Raw genomic sequence first — 24,307 nt, 5'->3', positions numbered from 1 at the left:
TGTCAGGACCAGCAAGGTCCAAGGGACTCCCCAAGTGCAGGAGAGTCAGAGCAGGCCACTAGCAAGTAGGGGAGCACACTGAAGCCAAAGAAGACCCTCGAAAGGACCCACAGGCCAAAGGCACAGGAGTCACAAGAGGGCCTCCAGTAGCTCACCAAAGATGCAGGCCCGCAGGCAGAAGATGTGGTGAGGGCGAAGACTTTGGTAGGAAGAGATGCTGGAGGCTGGAGTTTCTTGTAGCCCAAAGATCTCTTAAGGACAGAGTCAACAAACCATGGCATCTGCAAGGTGACGCAGAGCACAGAGGTTCCAGAAGTTCCGATGAGGGATACCAGCCTCAAACTTACTAAGAAGACAGTGCAGACCTTGAGGGAGTTGCAGAACCACAACTTGTGTTGCTGAACGTTTTGGAGTCTGTAGGACCTCAGGAGCAGCAAACCGGTCAGCTTTGTTGAGGTGCCTGCAGATGCAGGGGAGTGACTCTTTCACTCCAAGGGAGATTACTTTGTGTGTCTTTGATGCCAACATGCCTGGAGAAGAACCTGGATGAAGCACAGGCACAGATGACATAGAAGACTGGCTGGACGACGAGACCAGGAGCAGCAGTAGTCTTGCTTGATGCAATCTCGGTTCCAGGCGAAGTCCCAGGTGCCCAGACGATTGAAGTTGAAGTGGTTTCGGATCTTAATATTGTCCCACGACGAATCTGAAGAGCCACCCACAGGTAAGCCCTTAAGTACCCTATGTGTTAGGGGGTCTCTAGTTGACAGTGGCTGGCGCCGATGTCAAATAGTGAACCTTCTTCCTAAGTCAGAGTAAAGGGGCTACACCCTTTGACAACCCCTGCTCAACCCTGTGGTAACGTAGCACGAGCAGACAGGCTTATCTCAGAGGCAGTGTGTGAAGCATTAAGGACCATACACAATAACGCAGGAAAGACGCTACAAAATAGACACCACAAGCAATTATAAAAAAATAGTTATCTTTTTACAGATTAAACACGAAATTGAGAAATGCTCAAAGAGCCACAATGCACGTAATTACAGATTCGTCTCAGGAGCGATGAAAGCACTTGTGCGGGCAGATGGAACAAACATGGATCGGGCCGGGGTCTATGCGACCCGGTGATGCACAATGTACAAGTTACCTAGGATATAAAGGGGCATGGTACACAGCTCCTCAGAGAGGGTGCGGGATGGCAGGCGGACCCACAGCGGCCACAGTTCCTGGGTGGTGGCGATCCGCAGCGTGCACTCACTGTAATCCTGGGACGGGCGGGAAAGCGGCACCCAGCAGCGCACGCGGATGTTGACAAGGCTCTCGATGTGGAGCTAGCGTGGGCACTCAGCGGCGCAGTTCTTCAGCTGCAGCGGCCCAGGATAGCGATGATTCTTGTGACAAGGTAGGGATGGGCACTCAGTGGCACAGCTTTTCGATGACGGCGGCCCAATCCAGTGATAGTAAGGACTCTCGTAGCTAAGCCAATGCGGGCCTGCAGCAACACAGCTCCTCGGCTGCAGCGGCCCACAGTGGCGGTTGTACTGATTCTCGTGGTAGGGCAAATGTGGGCACCCAGCGGCACAGCTTCTCAGCGGCAGCGGCCCACGATAGCGACAACAAGGTCTTTCGTAGCAAGGCCAAGGTAGGCACTCAGCGGCACAGCTCCTCGGCTGCAGCGCCCCACAATGGCGTCAACAATGGATCTCGTAATAAGGCCTATGCGGGCACTCAGTGGCACAGCTCCTCAGCTGCAGCGGCCCACAATGGCAATAGCAGTAGTTTCCGTAGACAAGGCAAATGCAGGCACTCAGCGGCACAGCTCCTCAGCTGCAGCGGCCCACAATGGCAATAGCAATAGTTTCCGTAGACAAGGCAAATGCGGGCACTCAGCGGCACAGCTCCTCAGCTGCAGCGGCCCACAATGGCGTTAGCAATAGTTTCCGTAGACAAGGCAAATGCGGGCACTCAGCGGCACAGCTCCTCAGCTGCAGCGGCCCACACTGGCGATAGCAATAGTTTTCGTAGACAAGGCAAATGCAGGCACTCAGCGGCACAGCTCCTCAGCTGCAGCGGCCCACACTGGCGATACCAATAGTTTCCGTAGACAAGGCAAATGCGGGCACTCAGCGGTACAGCTCCTCAGCTGCAGCGGTCCACACTGGAGATAGCAATAGTTTCCGTAGACAAAGCAAAAGCGGTGCTCCCCACAGTAGATCCAGAGGCCCTGGATTTCTCGACAGAGGCCTCACCTGTGAGTAGGATTCCTCTCAATAGGAATCCGGGCTGCTGATGAATGAAGTCTAATGTCCCTGAGCCTTCAGAAGGAGGCAAGCTCGATTTAGGGTCTTGGGTAGTTGCTTTAGTAGATGTATCAAAGTTTCAAAGTCCTCTCCCTCTTGTTTACACGGCCAGAGGTTCGTCTTGGCATCCCAAAGTTACACACCACGAAGGGGTTTCAGCTCAGATCTTTATACCCCAAAAGTCTTTGTTCTTGAGAAAGTCACAAATCACTCGACCCGGCCAGAACCAGTTTGGTGTCGACTTTGGTCACTTTATTTACGAGGCTGCATCCTCTCTTTCAGGGAGAGTGGGCACACCACCAGACACCCAGTGGGAGGTGGAGCCATCATTCACCTTGCCAGGCACAGCCCTGCTCAGATCAAAGGGGTCAACCCTCCCCATACTTCAACGGCAGATTGCTCTATTCGACCCAGGTCGGCCCCAGCCTGCCCTGGCACTCTAAACAAGACAACCAATACACATACCAGTGAAACACACAGAAAGACTTAGACGAAAAGATACTTACTTTCCAAAAGCGGCAGTTGCACACGCAGAATATAAAGACAATCACTACTACCAGATGCACGTTAATATTTGGAACAGAAGCATACCAAATTCGACTTCCCTAACATGTTCCTTGGTACTACTAGAACTACACCGGTTCATCAGTTATTTTATAATAAGGAGCATTTGCGCTGTGTCACTGAATGGCAGTGGCACAGCGCCCAGAACATCTAACGCCAGCAACCATGAAGGAGACATCAACGACAAAAATGGAAGGAAGACATACGCCAATGGGGCCAGGTCTAACACGCGTCCCCTCCATCTGAAATGTGGGGAGAACTACCCACCCCCTGGGAGTTCTCATCACTGAGGCGGAAAATCTGGACAGACCATCAGCGTTGGCGTGTTCTGTACCAGGGTGGTGTTCCACCGTAAAGTCCATACCCTGTAGAGAAATGGACCACCTCAACAACTTTGGATTCTCCCCCCTCATCTGCATCAACCATCTGAGGGGCCTGTGGTCTGTCTGAACCCGGAAGTGAGTCCCAAACAGGTATGGTCTCAGCTTCTTCAATGCCCAGACCACAGCAAATGCCTCACGTTCAATTGCACTCCACCTCTGTTCCCGGGGGAGCAACCTTCTACTAATGAAAGCCACAGGTTGGTCTAGGCCCTCCTCATTGATCTGTGGCAGAACGGCCCCCACACCATGCTCGGAAGCGTCTGTCTGGACAACAAATTCCTTTGAAAAGTTGGGCGCCTGGAGTACTGGTGCGGAGCACATGGCAGTCTTCAGGGCATCGAAAGCTTTCTGACTGGTGTCAGTCCAGTTCACAATCTTTGGCTGCTTTTTAGAAGTCAGCTCAGTCAAGGGTTCAACAATGTTGCCATACCCCTTGACAAACCTCCTGTAATAACCTGTGAGTCCTAAAAAGGCTCTCACCTGTGTCTGGGTCCTTGGGGGCTCCCAGGCCAGTATGGTTTCAATCTTTGGTTGTAGGGGCGCCACGTGGCTGCTCCCCACCTGATGTCCTAAGTACACCACAGAACCCTGCCCAATCTGGCACTTGCTTGCTTTGATTGTGAGGCCTGCCTTTGGCAGTGCCATCAACACTTCCCAGAGGTGGCGCAGGTGGCCCTCCCATGAGGAACTAAACACTGCAATGTCATCCAGGTTGGCGGTGCTGAAATCTTCCAGCCCAACCAACACTCTGTTGAACAACCTCTGAAAGGTGGCAGGGGCATTCTTCATCCCAAAGGGCATCACCCGGAACTGGTAGTGTCCGTCAGGCGTGGAGAACGCCGACTTCTCCTTTGCCCCATCGGTCAAGGCGATCTGCCAGAACCCGGACATCAAATCAAACGTGCTGAGGTACCGTGCAGCCCCTAGCCGATCTATGAGCTCATCAGCTCTTGGGATGGGGTGTGTGTCAGTCTTGGTGACTGAATTGAGACCTCGATAGTCCACGCAGAACCAAAGTTCCGGGGTGGCACCAGGCACCGCAGCCTTGGGTACCAGGACCACTGGGCTGGACCAAGGGCTGCTGGAGGACTCAATCACCCCTAAAGCAAACATTTTGGAGACCTCCTCCTTAATGTACGCTCTGACCCGGTCAGTCACTCGGTAATCCTTATGCTTCACTGGAGCACTATCCCCAGTGTCACGTCATGGACACACCAATCAGTGACACTAGGCACCAGGGAGAACAGATCACTGAATTGCCCCAACGGTTGGCGACAATCACTCTGCTGCTCAGGGGTCAGTGTGGTGGAGAGGACCATGCCCTCCACTGACCCATCTTTCTCCTCTGCCCACAAGAGGTCAGGAAGAGGCTCACTCTCCTCCTCCGTTCCAGCATCTGTAGCTAGAAGCATGCCCACTTCAGAACTCTCAAAGTGGGGCTTCAGGCGGTTGACATGCAGGACCTGGGAGACTGCAAGTCCACCAAATAGGTAACAGGACTTTTGCGCTCCACCACCTCAAAGGGGCCTGTCCACTTATCCTTGAGTGCACAGGGCTCCACTGGGGCCATGACCCAAACCTTTTGACCAGGCTGAAACTCGATCAGAGTGGCATTCTGATCATGCCAGCGTTTCATCTCTTCCTGGCTGGCTTCCAGATTTGCCTCACCAAGTTTTCTGAAATGCCGAGTTTGGTTCCCGAAGGCCAGCATGTAGCTAAACACATCCTGGGGAGGCTTCCTGGGAGATTGCTCCCAGCCTTCCTTGACCAAACTCAGAGGCCCTCTTACCGGGTGACCATAGAGCAGTTCAAAGGAACTGAACCCTAGAGACTTCTGTGGCACCTCACGGTAAGCAAACAACAGGCATTGCAAGAGAACATCCCACTTACGCCTCATGGGCTCCTCTAGGCCCATAATCATGCCCTTAAGGGTCCCGTTGAATCTCTCAACCAGCCCGTTACCTTGGGGGTGGTAAGGAGTCGTGAACTTGTATGTTACTCCGCACTCCCCCCACAGAGAATTCATATATTTGGAAATTAAGTTAGTACCCCTATCGGACACCACCTCTCTGGGGAATCCCACACGGGAGAAAATCCCCATCAGTGCGCGTCCCACCAGGGGGGCCGTCACTGTCCTGAGGGGAATGGCTTCAGGGTACCGGGTGGCATGGTCCACCAAGACCACGATGAACCTGTTGTCCATGGCTGTCTTGGGGTCCAGAGGCCCCACAATGTCAATGCCCACTCGCTCAAATTGAGTACTGACAACCGGGAAGGGCTGGAGTGGGGCCTTGATCTTCCCCCTGCTCTTTCCACTTGCCTGGCAAGTCTCACATGTCTTGCAGTGAGCATCTGAACTCTTGCGCATCTGGGGCCAATAAAAGTGGGTGACCAGCCTCTCAAAAGTCTTGGTCTGCCCCAGATGTCCGACCAATGGCACATTGTGAGCCAACCCCAGTAGGAAGGCTCTGAAGCGCTGGGGTACCACCAGCACACGGGCTGACCCAGGTTCAGCAGCCTTAGGCTCGCTGTAAAGGAGGTCATTCTCCCAATAGATCAGATGTGATCCTGACTGATCACCTGCTGCCTAGGCTGTGGCCTGCCGCCGCAGTCCCTCAAGAGAAGGGCACGTCCTCTGCTATTCACAAAATTCCTCCCTGGTGGGCCCTCCTTCCTGCTGCCAGTGGGTCAGCTCCGGTAGGTCCCCCAGTTCGGCTACTTGTTCCCCTGTAGCTTCCGGGGCATCCCCCTCAAGGTCTGCTCCTTCCTGGACCGTGGGAACCATGGGGGCCGGTTTCCCGCGCCCCCTACCCCTTCTCTTTAAGGCAGGGGCCTGGGCCATACTCTCAGGCTCCAGGTCCTTCTAAACATCCTTACTGGCCGCCATGGACCAAGTGGTCGCACACACCCACTCAGGCAGACCCAACATTTCCAAATGAGACTTCCTCTCCACCGTAGCCCATGGGGAGTTCTCTAAATCGTTGCCCAACATTCAGTCTACCGGCATGGCTGGCCTCACAGCTACTTGGAGAGTTCCTGAGACCCCCCCACTCAAAGGGAACTTGAGCCACTTCACACTGGCTCTCAGAGTTGTCTGCTGACACTACTGGGCAGAATGCATGGGGGACAATCTGCTCTTTGGACACCAACCGGGAGCTGACAGCAGTCACACTAGCTCCTGTGTCCCTCAGAACCTCCACCCTATGGCCATTGATGGTTACCCACTGCCTGTACTTCTTAGTGTTAGCAGGCAGTGCGGGGTTAGCGACCTTTTCAAAGTCTCCTAGTGAGACAAGTGTCAATTCTACGGGATCCCACCCACTTTGGACACCCATCTCTTCCCCTCCCAGGACTACACTGACAATCTGGTGGGGGGGTGCACAGGGTGGTGCATTGGTGTCCCTCAGGGAACACTGAGGATCATAATACCTGTGGCCCACTTGACCACACTTAGAGCAAGTAAGGGGCCCCCTCTGAACAGGCCTACCTGTCGGGGCCACTGTCTTCTTTTCAGGGGGAGACTGGGACACCACTCCTTGGTTCCCTGGGGAATTATTTTGGGGCCCTCTCTGGAACTCCCTCTGTTTACCTCTGTCCCCCCCCACTTCTCTGCTGGGGACCCTGCCCACCTTTGGCGAAGTCTTCCACAGCACCCTTGTGAACCCGGGTGCTCACCCAGCGGTCCGCCTCCTCAGCAAGCTTCCTAGGGTTAGTGAGCTTGCTATCAACAAGGTGCTGGCGTAGCTCTGGAAAACAGTTACTAGATAAATGCTCCCATGCGAATAAATCATACAATTGCTCAAAGGTTTCCACTTTGCTACCTTTTACCCAGCGATCCATTGCTCTGCAAAAAAAAGACACATATACCAAAGTGATACCCTCCAACTTCTTGCAGGTCCTAAATCTCTGCCTGTACATTTCTGGGGTTAAACCATAACACGTCAACAAGGCCTCTTTCATATGGGCATACACCATCCTGCTCTGCTCAGGCAGGTCTAACAGGGTATCCCTCCCATCACTCACAAAGCGTCCCCACAACCCCGCTCCCCAATCCTTCTCAGGTACCCGGTGGGACACCATGGCTATCTCATATGCGGCAAACCATTGCCCAATATCCTCACTCTTATGGAAATCCTTGATGACATCTTTGGGTATGTACACTCTATTCTCGGTAGGTATTAAAGGTATGCTGCCACCAGAGGAGCAGATCTCCAAACTCTTAGCCTTGATCTCCAACTCTCTCAATACTCTCTGATGCTCAAGTTTAATTCTCTCAAGTTCAAATGCCAACCTATTATTCTCAGTATCCAATTTTTTGCTCTCTAGGTCCTTCTGACCTTCCAATTTGGCCATCTCCAAACTATACCTCCTATCTCTCTCTCTGTCCTCCATCTCTTCTGGAGACAGACCCTTTGAGGACACACTAGCACCTGGGTTGGAAAGTGACTTACCTCCCACTAAACCCACTTCCTCATCCTGCTGCCCTCCAGCGTTCTCTTCCTCATTCCTGGCGGACTCTCTCGCCTCCATCCAGGCCTTAAGGGCCTCCTGATATTCCTCCTTCCTAGAGAGGCCCGCAACAGGGACGGTGAATCCCTTGCAAAACGACTTTAGCTTTTTGGCAGTGTATGTTTCTAACCTATCTTCCTCAAAGAGGAGATCCTCCGAAGCATTGGAGGTTGGCCTACCCAGTGTAGACATGACTGGCAACTACAGTCAACAATAGAACAGAATCAAAAAAATACCTGGCTGACAATCACAGTCCGCACTAGAACAAAAACAAAAAAATTACTTGGCCGGCAATCACAGTCAGCAATAGAACCAAAATCACCTGGCTGGCAATCACAGCCAGCACAGAACAACACAAAATACTTGGCTGGCAATCATAGTCAGCAATAGAACCAAAATCACCTGGCTGGCAATCACAGTCAGCGCAGAACAACAAAAAATACTTGGCTGGCAACCATAGTCAGCAATAGAAGCAAAATCAAACCGTACGTGGTTTACCCTCACTAGTAGCGTACACTGGTTATTGTACGTGGATCATAAATGCAAGTCCTGATCCTCACCGCTGACCACCAATGTTAGATATGGGGGTCTCTAGTTGACAGTGGCTGGCGCCGATGTCAAATAGTGTCACTTCTTCCTAAGTCAGAGCAAGGGGGCTACACCCTTTGACAACCCCTGCTCAACCCTGTGGTAACGTAGCACGAGCAGACAGGCTTATCTCAGCGGCAGTGTGTGAAGCATTTAGGGCCATACACAATAACGTAGGAAAGACTCTACAAAATAGACACCACAAGCAATTCTAAAAAAATTGTTATCTTTATATAGATTAAACACGAAATTGAGAAATACTCAAAGAGCCACAATGCACGTAATTACAGATTCGTCTCAGGAGCGATGAAAGCACTTGTGCGGGCAGGTGGAACGAACTTGGTTCAGGGCCGGGGTCTGTACGACCCGGTGATGCACAGCGGCACAGCTCCTCGGCTGCAGCGGCCCACAATGGCGTCCACAATGGATCTCGTAGCAAGGCCTATGTGGGCACTCAGCGGCACAGCTCCTCAGCTGCAGCGGCCCACAATGGCGATAGCAGTAGTTTCCGTAGACAAGGCAAATGCAGGCACTCAGCGGCACAGCTCCTCAGCTGCAGCGGCTCACAATGGCGATAGCAGTAGTTTCCGTAGACAAGGCAAATGCAGGCACTCAGCGGCACAGCTCCTCACCTGCAGCGGCCCACACTTGCGATAGCAATAGTTTCCGTAGACAAGGCAAATGCGGGCACTCAGCGGCACAGCTCCTCAGCTGCAGCGGCCCACACTGGCGATGCAATAGTTTCCGTAGACAAAGCAAAAGCGGCGCTCCCCACAGTAGATCCAGAGGCCCTGGATTTCTCGACAGAGGCCTCACCTGTGAGTAGGATTCCTCTCAATAGGAACCTGGGCTGCTGATGAATGAAGTCTAATGTCCCTGAGACTTCAGCAGGAGGCAAGCTCGATTCAGGCCTTTGGGTAGTTGCTTCAGTTGATGGATCAAAGTTTCAAAGTCCTCTCCCTTGGCTTTAAGCCATTACACGGCCAGAGGTTCGTTTTGGCATCCCGAAGTTACACACCACGAAGGGTTTTCAGCTCAGATCTTTATTCCCCAAAAGTCTTTGTTCTTGAGAAAGTCACAAATCACTCGACCCGGCCAGAACCAGTTTGGTGACGACTTGGGTCACTTTATTTACGAGGCTGCATCCTCCCTTTCAGGGAGAGGGGGCCCACCACCGGACACCCAGCGGGAGGTGGAGCCTTCATTCACCTTGCCAGGCACAGCCCAGCTCAGAACAAAGGGGTCACCCCTCCCCATACTTCAACGGCAGATTGCTCCATTCGACCCAGGTCGGCCCCAGCCTGCCCTGGCCCTCGAAACCAGACAACCAATACACATACAGAGAATACAGGAATACAGCGGGGCTCCCTAGGGGAGCCCCCCAGTACATGGGATCCTTCATCCACACTGGAATTGGTGTTTGCGTAGAATTCCCACACGTTTCATACCAAACATGACCGGTTTCAGTGCAGCCAATTTATAGTTTGACATCTTGTAATTGACTTGATGTCCACTATATGTATAAAATGGCGGACCGCACTTACAAAGCCTGGAGAATCGACTCTGGGGTTCGTCTTTGATGTCTGTAATGTCTCCCTCCCAGGCCTCTCGCAGCGCGCCAAATGTAGTTTGGTTATGGGTGACTAGTGGTTGGTAGATTTGCCCAATTTTATGGGCACCCAAGTCTCCCATCAGCAGTAGCCCTTCAAGTGTGTGAAACTCCGGCAGGTCTGTAAGGGACCGGATGTATGGTGTCAGTGCATGTCTAAGCTGTAAATATCTGTATAACTGGCTATGGTGGAGTTAATATTCCGCCTGTAGCTGCTGAAAGGACTTGAGCACCGTCCCTTTCATGATGTCCCCCAGCATGGAAAGCCCTATAAGGTCACTTCTGCGGAACCCTTCGAAGGGAGGTTCTATGCTAAAGTGGGGTCGCCTGTGTCAACCGCCCTCCCCAGCCCATCCTCTTGACTGTGCGTCTCCATAGTTGAATTGCCACTTTGCATGCTGGGGGTAGGTGATCTATATTTGTCTGACTGTAAAGAAGGTCTAACAAAGCTTGGGAACCCATCGCTCATCTCTCAACTGCGAACGCCGGGTCAGTCTGTGCACTATACCACCAGTCATTTATATTGAGAAGGTAGGAAGCAGAGTAGTAGGAGTATAAATTGACTGTCGTGGTTCTCCCACAGTATGTGGACTGCGTACAAGTCCCTAGAGCGACCCTGACAGCCCCACCGCCCCACAGGAAATAATTAAGGATTGCATTGACCTGCTGGAACCACGACTGTGGGACAGCGTAAGTGAAATTTTGGAGCCGATATAGCATACGTAGTAGGGAGACTATTTTAAAAATGGCAGACAACTCGAATAAGGATAGAGGTAGAGGCAACCACGCCTTCACCTCGTCTCGGAGATGTGGTATAAGAGGATGAATATTGTGTGACCAGGAGAGGGTCGGACAGGGTGAAATATAAACCCCCAGATACTGGAACCCCTCCGTGGCATGGGTCGGGTCAGGTGGGTCACCCAAGTGCCCCTTCCCTGGTCCCCACAAACTGGGACAAGTACAGATTTCGCCGGGTTGGTGCGGAATCTGGAGGTTTCCCCGAATATGCGCAGAATTCCCGGGCCAGAAAACCCTGGGTCCGTAAGAAAGAATAGGGTGTTATCAGCGTATAATGCGATGCTATCGGACGTTACCGCAGATCACTCAATCTCACGCACCAGGGGGTCCGGCCTCATCCATGTGGCCGCCAGTGGCTCAATCGCTAGTGTGAATAGGAGCAGGGATAGTGGGCATCCCAGTCTTGTGCCCTGGTGGATTGGGAATCGATCTGATTGTTCCCCAGCCACCCGTACTGAGGCGGAGAGGTCTGTTTAGAGGCGGCAGATATATGACAGGAATGTTGGACTAAAGTTAAGAGCTTGTAGGCTAAGGAATAAGTAGTCCCAGCTAAGTAAATCAAATGCTTTATCGATATCGACTAATAAGAGGGCTGTTGGGTTGCCATGTTCCGGCACCTTTGCAAGGGCATTATCGACCCGCCTAATATTGTGAGGTGTAGATCGGTGTGTCATGAAGCCTGCTTGGGCGGGGTGAATGAGCTTGTGAACTTATGTAAGAAGACGATCCTCGAGGACGTTGCCCAGAAGTTTAGCTTCAAAATGTAGTAGTGAGATAGGGTGATATGAGTAGGGTTCCTCAAGGGGTGCCCGGGCTTGAGGAACACCACAATTTTTACATGTCGCCAGTCCGGTTGGAAGATCAGTTGCACAGTGGCTTCTTGAAGCACTCTTAGTAAGTGTGGGCATAGTTGAGTCATGGGAAATCTTAGGAATTTACTCGGGACTACTTTGGGGCCTGGTGCTCTGCCGAAACGTAGGCCCGACAGGGCGTTAGTGAGTTCTTCTATTGTGATCGGTGCGTCAAGTTGCTCACGAATGTGATCAGGAACCGATTTTGTTGGTGTGTCACTCAGAAATTTGCCAATTTGATCCCGGATTAGGATTTCCCGTTGTGCATATACATTTAAATAATAGAATGCGAACGCCTTAGCAATCGAGTAGGAGGTGGTACATAGATCACCCCCATCATTTTGCAACACCAGCACCAGAGTGGGTGCCTGTGACATTTGACACAAATGGTATAGCATCCTGCGTGATTTGTCTCCCCACTGATATATTCTGGATTGGGCCGCTTGCCAAGTCCGTTGAGCATCTTTGTAAGAAACTGGCACAGCTGATGTTGGGCGACGAGATGGTTCTTGGTGCCTACCCCCCTGACCTCTCTCACGTCGGCCTCAAGGGCCTGTTGGTGGGACTCAAGAGCCACCACCCACGCAATGCGGCAGCGTTTCTCACCTGCTCAGTAGCTAAAGTCGACATCCCATAAAGTGGGCTTAAGGGCTTCTCATAGTGTTGTGCACAAAGGGGCGGTGTCAGCGTTAGATGCCAAGTATTCCATGACCACCTGATGGAGGGTGGCTTGATAGGCTGGGTCTTGCAATAGCAAGGGCGACATTTGCCCCCTAAAGGGAGCTACTCGGGGTCCTATATGCAGTCTCAGTGTCACTGGTGATTGGTCCGACAGCCCCCTGGGCATGATGGAGACACCAGTGAGCCTATGAATTTGCAAGAGTGGGAGGAATAGGTAATCTAACCTGGAGAGGGACCCATGAACCTCTGAGAAAAAGGTAAAGCCAGGTTCCTCAGGGTGATAGGCCTGCCATGCATCTGACCATCCAAAGGAGGATGCCAGGCAATGTAGTTTAGTCTCTCCCATGCGGTGTCCCAGACCCGCATCCCACCACCTATCGATAGGTGTTATGATATCATTCCAGTCATCCTCTATCACCGATAAGCCATCAGGGAGTTCCCCCCAAAGGTGTAGGACCCTATCTACAAAGGTTTCCCCAAGGGAGTAGGGTGCGTAAAAACTTTCCAGTGTCAGCGGTTCCCCATACAGTGTACCCGCCACAATAGTGTACCCCCACCCGGGTCTGACCATACCTTGGAGGGTCTGTATGGGACCCTACAGTGGATCAAAATTGCTGTGCCCCGTGACCCGCGCATTATCCCTGAATGAAGACCTGGTCGAACCCATACCGAGCTAGGCTCGTTGCTTGGTGCCCATCATGTGAGTTTCCTGCATTAGGAGTATGTCTACCTCTAGGCTTGTTTTAAAATCACTCCCCGCTTAATCTTGTCGAGGGCCCCTCAGACGTTTCATGTTTATTTATTTTTTTATTTAAGGAGTTTTATATAGCGCTGGCCAGACCCTAGGGTATCGGAGCACTTTACAACTGATTATAGTGCAGGATCCCAAAATAAGGTATAGGTATACATATTGGTTCATGAATTCCCGGCGTGTGGTGTGACAAATGAGGCAAGGCAGTCCTGGGAGCCTCGCACCATGTCTAGAGCGGAAATCATTTACAGGGAGAGGGGGATCGGGGAGGGGCATAGGTGATACTTCGAGGAGGTAGATAATGGTGACAAAGTGGCATGGTGCTGCATAAAGTCGGCAAGTGCCTTACAGCGAGGGTTAACTGTTCGGGAAGGCACGGTTGAGGAAGAGGTCTTTTAGGAGTTTGTTTTAATTTTACAAAGGACGGGGTAGTCCTAATGTGTGCTGGGATGGAGTTCAAGATTTTGGGTGCGTTTCCAGCGAAGAATCGTGCAGCTGTTTTTTGTTTGCGTGTTTTCATAGGGATGCGCAGTAGGGAATTGGAGCTCCTGAGGTTCCTTGTCTGGCCGGCCTTTTTGAGTTTTGAAGCCAGATATTCCGGTTTCCCTGTGTGGAGGGCTTTGTGCATGAGACAGGCAGTTCTGAAGCTGGCACGCATCTCTACTGGGAGACATTTTAGTTCTTTGAGTGCAGGTGCAATGTGCTCAAATTTCCTGACTCCGGTGACCATTCTGGCTGCTGCGTTTAGAGTAGTTTTGAGGGGGGCTAGGTGGGATTTCGCTGTACCAGTGAGGATAGCATTTCCATAGTCAAGCCTAGAAATCATCAGGGATTGAGTGGCTTGTTTGAGGTCTTTGGGTGGGATGAAGGGTTTTATTTTGTTGAGAAGCTTCAGATTGAGGAAGGCACTCTTCGTTGAGTTCTTGATGTGTCAGTCCATGTCCAGTTGAGGGTCTAGGGTGATGCCTAATGATTTTATGGAGTTGGCCGGGGTGAGATTACTGTTGAGCGCATCGATTGCTTTAAGCCATTCCATGGTTTGGGGATTATCTTCTTTGTTGGAGATGAGGAGGATTTCGGTTTTGTCTTGGTTGAGTTTGAGGTGGTTTATGGATAGCCAATGTTGGACTTCTTTGAGAGTGTTGTTTAGTCTCTGAATATCTTCAAAGGAGGAGGTTTCCAGATAGATCTGGGTGTCGTCTGCATAGAGGTGGAAGGAAATATTGGCTTTTTTAAGTATGGAGGTGAGGGGTTCCATATAAATGTTGAACAGTTGAGGGGAGAGCACTGATCCTTGTGGGACACCTCTGTTGACGGGGTGTGAGTCGGATGTGAAGGTTTTTATTTTTATTTTTTGGGAGCGGTTCTGTAGGAAGGAGAACCATTGTAGGACCACCTCGTCAGCACCTACTCTGTCTTGCCAAGCCTTGATGAGTAGATTGTGATCCACCGTGTCAAAGGCTGCCGATAAGTCCAGGAGGATGAGTAGCCAGCATTTTTCGGTATCTAGAGATTTGTGCATGGCATCCACGATGTGTAGGATCACGGTCTCGGTGCTGTACCCTTTTCTGAATCCCGATTGATGGGGATCTAGAAGGTTGAATTTGTCAATGTGTTGAGTTAGTTGTAAAAGAATGCATTTTTCAAGGATTTTAGCAAGGAGGTGGAGGTTGGAAACGGGTCTGAAGTTGTTCAAATCGTTGGTGTCAAGGCTGGGTTTTTTCAGGAGAGGTGTGACTTGGCCGATACTCAAGAAGCTGTTTATGATTTTGCACCAGAATGGAGCTATGGAGAGCTTTTTAGTCAGTTGGGTGGGTAAAGGGTCAAGAGCGTGAGATGCGGGTTTGGAGGTGGCGATTAGTTTGAGAATCTCGTTTTCGGGTGTGGGGTTGAAGGATTTCCAGGATTTTGTGGGGTGTTTGCATGTGTTGGCTTCGGTTTCTGGATGTGGGTTAGTGCATGAGGGAGTAGGGTTGATGTCAAGTGAGAGCTCAATCTTGGAGATTTTGTCTTTAAAGAAGTTGGTGAAGTTGTCGCATAGGTCTTTGGAGGCCTGGCCAGGTGCAGCTGAGGGCTTGGATGTTTAATGTCTGATGATGTTGAATAGTTCTCTGCGTCTATTTTTCGCGGTGTCGAGGGTGGCGCAGAAGAAGGTGGTTTTTTCTTTGTTAATGTGTTTTTTGTAATTCCTTCGGGTTTCTTTGAGTTGCTCGAGGAAAGTTTTGGAGGGGTTGTTCCTCCATAGGCGTTCTGCGGCTCTTAGTTGTCTTCTTTCCGCGTTGATGTCAGAGTTGAACCACGATCTGGACAGAATGTTCCTGTTTTTTTTAATATTCAGGGGGGATACTTGATCAAGGATGGAAGTCATAGTAGAGTTATAGTGAGTGGTGAGTTCCGTTGTGGAGAGATCATCCATGGAGGTAGGCAGGAGTGAGCATACCCTTTTTTCAAAGTCGTCCATGGAGATCTGTCTAAGATTTCTCATTCATTTGGCGGGGTCTTGGATGGGGGATTGAAGTTTGATTGGTTGAGTGAAGTGGAATAGGCTAAAGTGGTGGTCAGACCAGTCGACAGGTAGGATCTGATCAATTGTGATAGTGTCCCGTTAGGAGATGATGGCATCAAGGATCGCTCCTTGGTCGTGAGGAGCTTCTGAACATTGCTGGGTGAGGTTGTTGCTGAGTAGCAGCTCATTTAGGTTCTGGATTACCGTGTTGTTGTTTTCATTCCAGTGTAGGTTCAGGTCTCCCAGGATTAAGTTGTTGGCATCTCGGAGTGAGCAATGAGCAATCATGTCGGACAGATGTTCGGTGAATATGGTGGTGTTTCCTGGGGGATGGTATAGAAGATGGCACTGGAAGGGCTTGTTGTCGCTTGTATTGATGTTGGCGGGAAGGCATTCACAGGAGTTATAGTTAAAGGTGTCGATTTCAGTCACAGATATATTTATTTTATGGATGATTGCTATACCTCTGCCTTTTTGGCCATTTCAATCTTTGTTAATGATTACAAAGCCTGGTGGCACGAAAGTGTCCATGATGGGTGTCGAACAATCGTTTAGCCACGTCTCTGTGATGAAGGCTATGCCTGTGTCATGGGTGAGGATGGATTCTGCTAGTTCAGTTGCATGTTTAGTGGCTGATCTGCAGTTAATGAGCATGCAGTTAGTGGTGGGTGCCTCTCTTTTGGGGTTCTTCTTAAGGGAGGCCCTGGGGATTTTGGTAAGGGAGGCAGGGGGTCTAGGTTGAATAGGAGGGGAGGGGTCCCTTCTGAATCCGGTGATCACCTGGATTTTGGATAGAGCGGTGGCGGTGGAAGGGATGTCGTAAGAGACGGCCAGATCTGCTGCTTCCCTCGGGGACATAGCTATTCTAGTTCTGTTCATACGGTCTAGGTACCGATTATGATTCGCAGGGGGGGTTGAGGTCTCTCTGTGGAGTGGAGTCGAGGGGCGCCCATGGTGAGTAAGGGTGTTGACATTGGGGGTGAAGTGGGGATTTGGGTTTGGTTTACGGAGCAAGGCGAGGTTGGTAAGGATTTTGTTGAAGCCCTTGAGAACAATTGCTAGCTGTAGGGTGAGACGTTGGCTCGTCTCTTCAAGGGAGGGTGTGGGGGAGTTCTGAAAGGGGTCCTCCCTAGAGAATGGGGGCCCTAACGCTGCTGCCTTGACGTCTGGTAGATAGTGTGTTGTCCGTGTGGTCATTGGGTGGGGCCAAGGGCGCAGCGGGAGGAGGGTTCTGTTGTGGTTGCTGCGTTCTTATGAGTGTGGGTATAGGAAAGTAGCTGGGGGTCTTGGACTGAGTGTTACAGTTGATCATAGACGATTGGGGAGGGTAGTAGGCGGCGGGGAGGTCAAGGAGACGATCGGTGGGAGGAGCCGCGTTCTTAGTGGCAGCTTAGAGGGTGGTGTCACATGCCGGGAGGCTAGTGTTGTTCTTGGGGTGAGCGTGAGAGATTAGGGTGCTCTGCTGGAGGGACCGACTGTCCAGGGAGCGGGGGTGGGTAGGGCGGGGCAGGGGGGCGTGAGAGGAGGTAGACCGAAGTGAGGGGAAGAGTTCGTCAAAAGCCTCGAGGTTGTCGTTGTTAGCTTGGATTAGGACTGTGCCATTGGGGTATATGGTTACATAAGTATTCCCCCTCCTCCGCGAGTGGTTGGCGAAAGAAATCATTAGTTTGAAGCTGAGGGGTGTATTTGTCGTTTTGGAAATGTGAAGTTGTGATCTAATGATGGACGTCCACTCTTCAGGTCTTTCAGTGTGAAAGATGAAATCCATTTTAATCTGGCCTTTGGAGGAGCAGTGATAAATGTCCGTGAATAATGATCCTGGGTGCTGCCTAATCAGTTTGTGTTTACGTTTTTTTTGCGCTTTGGTTGAGATGTTGGGGAGGAAAATGATCGAGTGGGAGTTCGGGGCGTGCGGTTTTAGGTAGTTCGAAGTGGTCAGGATGTGGTGGTTAGGCGTGACCGACCGGTGAAGTAGAATGGATGTTAGGAGCGGTAATCGCTATGTTGTAGGGGCCCACAACATTACCTGGCTGCGGTCAGAGGTTCGGGATGAGAGAACAGCAGCTGCACGTTTATGTCATAATGCTAATCCCATCCTATGTGCTACTGGATACGTTTGTGGCCATCTATATTTCAGGGGGGTTGCCAAGTGTGGATTAAGTGTGCGAGGACTATGGTGTCTCTGTGTCTGTGCCTGAACTGGAATGATTGTTGAAAAAGTGTAATGCCCTTACGCCCACCCTCCACCTCAATACCTCAGCAAACAAAGTATCTGTCGTGGCCGGGAGGTCCCTCTGGCCCCAACAGGAATCTGAGAGGTTCTCCAACCTCCCCAAACCCTCAACCATAGTGCAAGTGAAACTCATTAGGGGCCAACAAGCCTGGTGGCCTCCAAGAGCAGACCAGGCAGAAAAACGTCCATAGATAACCAGATCAGGATCCTGTAGTTATCAGCCATTGCAATCATGAGTCTCCACCCTGTTTCTAGGAGCGCCAGTCGGATCGAGACCTATGTCGCCATTTTGATGTGTATTTCTTGGGCAATTTCTCCTGTTGCTCTGGGAAAGAATCTGACACCAGCGGAGGTGGCTTATGCGGCCTGGGGTGAATGGTCTCATCGGTCCAGGAAAAGATTGCCACCGGGTATCGAAGACTAAGGACTTTGTCTTGTAGTTAACTCTCATCTGTGCCGGGTATAGCAGCATATATTGAATGTTAAGTTCCTGGAGTCTGCGCATGGCAGCTGCAAATGTTTTGACGTTGTTGCTGGATGAGCCGGGTATAGTCAGGAAAGATCATGATATTCTGGGAGTCATATAACAGGTTATCTCTATGGCCCCAGGCAAATTGGAGGATGACGTCTCTGTCCTTGTAGTTAAGCAATTTAGCAATGACGGGTCAGGCCTCTACCCCGGAAGAGATGTGGGTGGGGGGGTTCCTTGTAAGGGCCCAATGGGCTCACTCCACTACAAGGCTTGGGGAGAACAAGTCTTCTGAGAGAAGAGATCTCAGCCATCGCTTTATGAATTCCTCCATCGAAGCACCTTCGCATCCCTCCGGAAATCCCACAAGGCGCAAGTTATTTCACCTTGCACGACCTTCTGCGTCTTCCACTCACGTGGCTAGCTCCTGTGTCACTACTATGATTTTGTTGACTTTTCCTGGAGCGCCGTTACTGTGTCGTCTTCCACAGACAACACTAGTTTCAGCCTCAGTGATGCGGTTCACCGCCTTTCTAAGGTCTTGTCTGAGGAATGAAATCTCTGAGCCAACTGTGCCGATTTTGGCATCCAGCTTGTTGCCGGATTGTGTAATCGTGGCGAGCAAGCCGGTATTGTCCGGGAGGGGGCCCCCATCTTTGGTACCACTCGCCCCAACAATGGCGGTGGTGTACTGGTCCAGTGTACTCTGCTTCTTTGAGGGGACCGAGGATTCATCCTTCATCATGATGGCTAGGAGGAGGCCCCACCGTCCAGGCGCTGCCTCCACTAAATGTCTATCTGTAGATCTGGCCGCTTCTTGACTGTCGCTGGCCTCTCCATCCACCTCTCAGCGAAGTTCGGGTGAGACACCGCAGGCCGGGCCTCACGGAATCAGTTGGTCCTGGGTTGCAAGCCACAGCGGGTCTAGCTCAGCTGCTTCCACCACCCAGGGACCAACCGCAGCATGGACCCCCTAAGGGAATCTCGCATGTCGGACCCTCAGCCCACAGCTGCCCGGCCGCATCACAGCCACACAGTCCAACCACCCGGGCCACACACTAATCCGTATATATAAAGGGCCAGAGCCGCCCGGGCCGGGATGCCACACGACACGGCCCCATGCCATGTGCCCAGGACACGGCCTGATCGGCAGGGACTTCAGTCTAGTCTGTTGCCACAAGGTGGGGAAGGCTTAGGGGTCTACTCCTCCCCCCTTGCGCACAGCAACACTCTAGTCCCGCACTGCGGGCCTACCTCGCCTGGCTTGTCCGTGTGCTGCTCCCGTAAGGCACCAACCCACAATCTGCGCTCACGGGGTATGGAGCCACTCACTGGGCCCTAGGGGACGTCCTCGCACCTCAGGCGATGCAGCCGGCGGGCAGATCACTGTGCTGCTGGTAAAAGTCCTGCAGGACCACCCTGTGCCTGTACGGGGTCAGCCGTCTCACTGTGGCTCTGCTGCACTAGGCTGGATCAAGTGGCGCCGCCCCCTCTGCACTGCTGCTCAGATTTCCAATGCTCCTGGGGGCACCCAACGACCAAGCTGGAGCCCACACAGCGCTGTTTGGATCGCAGCCGGTCCCCGGCCCTAGACTGTGACACGATCCTGGTCCGGACCAGAGCGGCCCTCCTCTGGGGGTTAGGTGTTCACTCGGTGGACCACACTGCGCAGCCGACACCGGCTCGCCCTCTGAATGTATCTTAGCTGGTCCGTATATTGCCCGGCCAGCCCTGAGAAGGAAGTAGACGGATACTGCCAGATTTGGGCCTTGGTGGGCTGGAGCGCCTAGCAAGCCTCTGCCATGATGGCTCACCAAGACACGCCCCTCGCAAATTGATATATTTGAATAAAAGATATCACCTCTATGATTTGCATGGATTGATAATGCCTTGCAAGTACTTATAATGAAAATTATTAACTATGATAAGGAATACGTTTATAGCATAGCTTGCATTCAAAATATGGTCTACCTGAATTAATTCAGGTGGCTAAAACCACTGTTATTTTTTCTGTGTCTTCCTGTTAATTACCAGTATATTTTATTCTACTCTATACACTAGAGAAATACAAAAAATCATGACTATTTGTGATTTAAATAATGTGTCTTCCCTGTGTTTCCTCTTTGAACAAACTCATATGTTTTCATTCAGTACAAAAGAGAAATGTGTAATGTTACTATCATATGAGTACACTATTTAAAATAGGTGGTAAAGAAAATAAACATTGATCTGTGTTAGTAGCATTTGACATTTGTGTTATTGTATGATTGTGTGCATTGGAGCTTCTACCTTGAATTCTATCAGCCGTGAAGGTCATGTGATATTACTTCCTAGAAGTGTCAAAAACATATGATGTCACTTACAATGATGGCATTAGGGCAAAGAGTGGGTATGTGATGTCACCTCCTCTACCGCTGGCATTTTGGTGAATCGACATGCATGCTAAAGCTCCTCCCATTGTTTACTGGTTATAGGCGTTACCAAATCTGTTTCCCAGCATGATTGATGCAGGTATTAGATGGGTGATTTTGAGTCTTATAACGTACAATATGTTTGAGAGATGTGGCCCTTCCTGCCTGTAAATGAGCAGATTAGGTTCCCAAACAGTGTGAGGGCTTGGGCATCGGCTTGGGCATTTGTAGGGTGCAGAGCCCAGTGTCTTAGCTGGAAGTATTGGAGGTGAGAAGATTCTGAGAGTTGGAAGTATTTTTTGCATTGCTTGAAGGATTTAATCTGTGTAACTTGAAACTCGTCGCCAAGTGTTCTACAGTCCCCTCAGTCCCAACCCGTTAATGAGGGGCATAAGGCAGATGGGGAAAAGTGAAGGTTCTTTGCAATAGGTTTGAAGGGGCGAAGGGAAAGTAGTGAGTCCCTCTTTAGTTGCCATCTGATCTCGGATCTCGAGCACTGTTTTGATGGGTGTGGCTATATATGCAATTTTAGGGCGGTGATAGTGGATGACCCCGTCAGTCTCATAGGGGGTGACTGGCCCCTGCACTGTCCATGTGAACCCACCAGTGTTTCTCGCTCTCGCGAACAACCCCACTCCATTAAATAGCACAAATGTCCCACCTAGTAATATGAACAGGTGTGCACAACAAAATTATGCACACTTAACCACATTGACTTCACACGTTTGCATCAGTTTACCCTGGTCACATGTTCTACTGTTTACTGATTTATATGCAGGCTACGGTGGTCTTCATACTGGATATCTGTCCCGCTCACAACCCCTCTATTTTGGAGGGACTATTCAAATCTGAGCAAGTCAAATAAGCTTGTATCTACGTTGCTGGCATTACCATATTGGGTGAAATGATCTGCTCATTCATACCAAATGTACCTTACTAGATGGATTACTTGAATGCCATGAATTAACTAGCCCCAGTTCTACGGGTACCTTTGAGAGATGACTACCTTATACTCAACGACAACAGATTTTTCTGTCAGCCTTGAGAAAGTCCAGTGTGGACGAAACACGGATTGACTGTCAGCTTCCTATTTATTCCTTCGGCCCAACACTGTATCACTTGTACTACTTTTTGGATCCATTGTGGAAGAATAAAAGTCCATTGTACAGCCTAACATAATTTGAAGACAGGTTCTTGATACTACTTGTGTCATCACTTACTTACAGTATGAACGTACGTTCCAACCACTTGTTTACCTAAGATGAATTTAGTCATATAGCTACTACCTGCAGCAGACACTAGGTGGTTTCAGTTTAGTTTATTGTTTCAAACCAAAATAAGCACACAAACATAACACAATCACAAAGTCATAACACAATTAATTATTTTAAATCTAATACCTTATCAAACATTTTACACCCAAAATGAATCAATTTGCTAATACATAATCTTAAAAACTTGTATGAACGATCTGAAGAAGGTTATCCTCGCTTATACTCCCAATCAGCATAGATAAATATAATTTGAAACCCCTTCATTATAATATTTTTAATAAAGTATCTTAAAATTATCACAATCCCGATTTTTACCACATGGTCTGGCAATGCCCTGGTCTCGCCTCCTTCTGGGCGGGTATAGGGTTGGAGCTCACACATACTCTGGGGTGACAGGTCCCTCACAATCCCATAGCCTTCTCCTAGGAGTATTTGATGGCTTGGACGGCTCTCGAGCTGACAAGCGTTTCCTGGGCACGGCGGTGGCCAAGCGAGATACCGCGGCGGCCGGGTCACAGGCCAAGCCTCCCACTGTACGCAAGTGTCGCTGGGGGAGGATTGGTGCACGGCCCAAGAGGAACCCCTCTTTGAGGCCCAAGGATGTCCTGAGAAATTTGAGAAGGTGTGGGGCAAATGGCTAAATCTGCTGCTCTCTCTCTTCATGTGAGAAGGCTTGTTCAGGGGCCTTATATTTAGGCCAGGCCTCCTGCTGTCTGCTGATGATGGACTTCGATGTACTGTGCACTCCTATGCTGTCTTTATACGTTTTGTTTCTACAAATGCTAATACAATTGATTATAAAAAAAAACATTATCACAATCCAATTACCTGGTACTGGGAAGTAGCAGGTTAAAACACCAACCCAATGAAGACAGATTAAAATCCAATGCCGTGACCACATTCCATTATTTTAATAGTCAGAGATGGCTACATTCCTAAGCTAAACTGAGCACTCCACTGCCCATTTATATTGTTTGAGCAAGGTTTCAAAGCCCTTGCTCAAAACTATATACATATCAACAGTACACCTATAATTGTAGTCAAGGCTTCCGTACGGTGCAACATGCCCATTATGCAGCATGGACATCAGCGTCATGCTTAGATTGTCACTTGCTCAGAAGTTGGCAATTAGGTATCACCTGTTTCAGTGTATCATATACATTTGGCTTAGAAGTGAAGTCTACTACAGACCTATGCAGATTTTATTAGTTCATCTGGGCAAGTGAACGCACAAAACACAGTGGCAGATGGCATGAAGGAGGGTGGTGAGGCGGGGGGGGGCAAAAATTAAATATAAGTTAAACAAAATATTAATTCCATTTACCTTCCTCATGCGACATCTTCCTCGCTCGGGTCTTTTCTGCAGGCAGGCTCCAGCACGCTCCTGGCGCTGCTCTCATGCTGCATGAGAGGAGCGTCAGGATTGGAGGGGCCGGCCTCTCTGTCTGCTTCAGTGGACACTGAAGCCCTATGCTGTCTCTAACCCAGCTGTCTTGGACAGCTGGGTTAGAGAGGTTTAAAATGCGCATGTCTGGCTGGTCTTCTCAAGACGGGTGCCAAAAAGACATGCGCACTTTAAACTTAATCCCTGTCCTTATACTCGGCTCAGGACTGGGTTTTGAAAAATAAATGGTAATAAATAAACTTTTTTACCATTTTATTTTTCCATCTTTGGGGCAATTTTTTAATGGGGTGCCGCTCCTTCTGCTTAACGGAGGAGCCGCCTCTGACAGAACATGTAATAGGAATCAGCTTCTTATTGTGCAGATACAGTACAGAAAACGATTCAGCAATACATTCACTGTGTGCAATTCGTACAACCAAACACAATAAAATAATATTGTCAAAGGTGCAATATGCTTATAAAAAAAAAAGAAAATGTTTTTGTTTCTATGATCAGTAGTGCTTCAAGAACATTACTGTACAGCCTGTTGGGCCAGGCTATTGATCACTCCTTCTAAGACTTTACCAACTCTATAGCATAATCCGACCTTACTGCAAGGCTTTATGGTTGATAGTACGTCCTGGAGGAATCTATCTATAGCTCTCCATAAACAGGTAGAAATGCGTGCCTTCTTTCTTGACTAGAAACAATACAAAATACCAGACAGTGGAAAATGATGAATTACTTTATTGGCATAATTAATAAAAACCATTGCAATCAGCTGCAAAGGAGTAAAAAGGATTGGCAATATATCAATTACATCATGAACCATTAGAGTGAAAACGAGAGAGATTAAAAAAGAAAATGAAGACAGTATTAAAATCACCATTGTCGGCTAAAAAAGGAAGTCCTGGCAAAAGCCAACGGAGTCAAAGTGCTACAGTGCTGAGCTTCTTCTACAGGTGGTATGTGTCGGAAGGATATAACTGCTGAATC

General features: G+C 49.9%; 1 protein-coding gene across 1 annotated transcript in view; it reads left to right on the top strand.

Moving 5' to 3' along the window:
- Window positions 1-24,307, top strand: part of NAGA (alpha-N-acetylgalactosaminidase) — a 346,756-nt gene that overhangs the window by 30,319 nt on the left and 292,130 nt on the right. The window lies entirely within an intron of this gene.

Source organism: Triturus cristatus, chromosome 4_2, assembly GCF_964204655.1.
Source record: "Triturus cristatus chromosome 4_2, aTriCri1.1, whole genome shotgun sequence".
In the NCBI taxonomy this organism is placed as follows: Eukaryota; Metazoa; Chordata; class Amphibia; order Caudata; family Salamandridae; genus Triturus; species Triturus cristatus.
The sequence above is the reverse complement of the archived record's forward strand: the minus strand, read 5'-3'. Positions and strand labels throughout refer to the sequence as shown.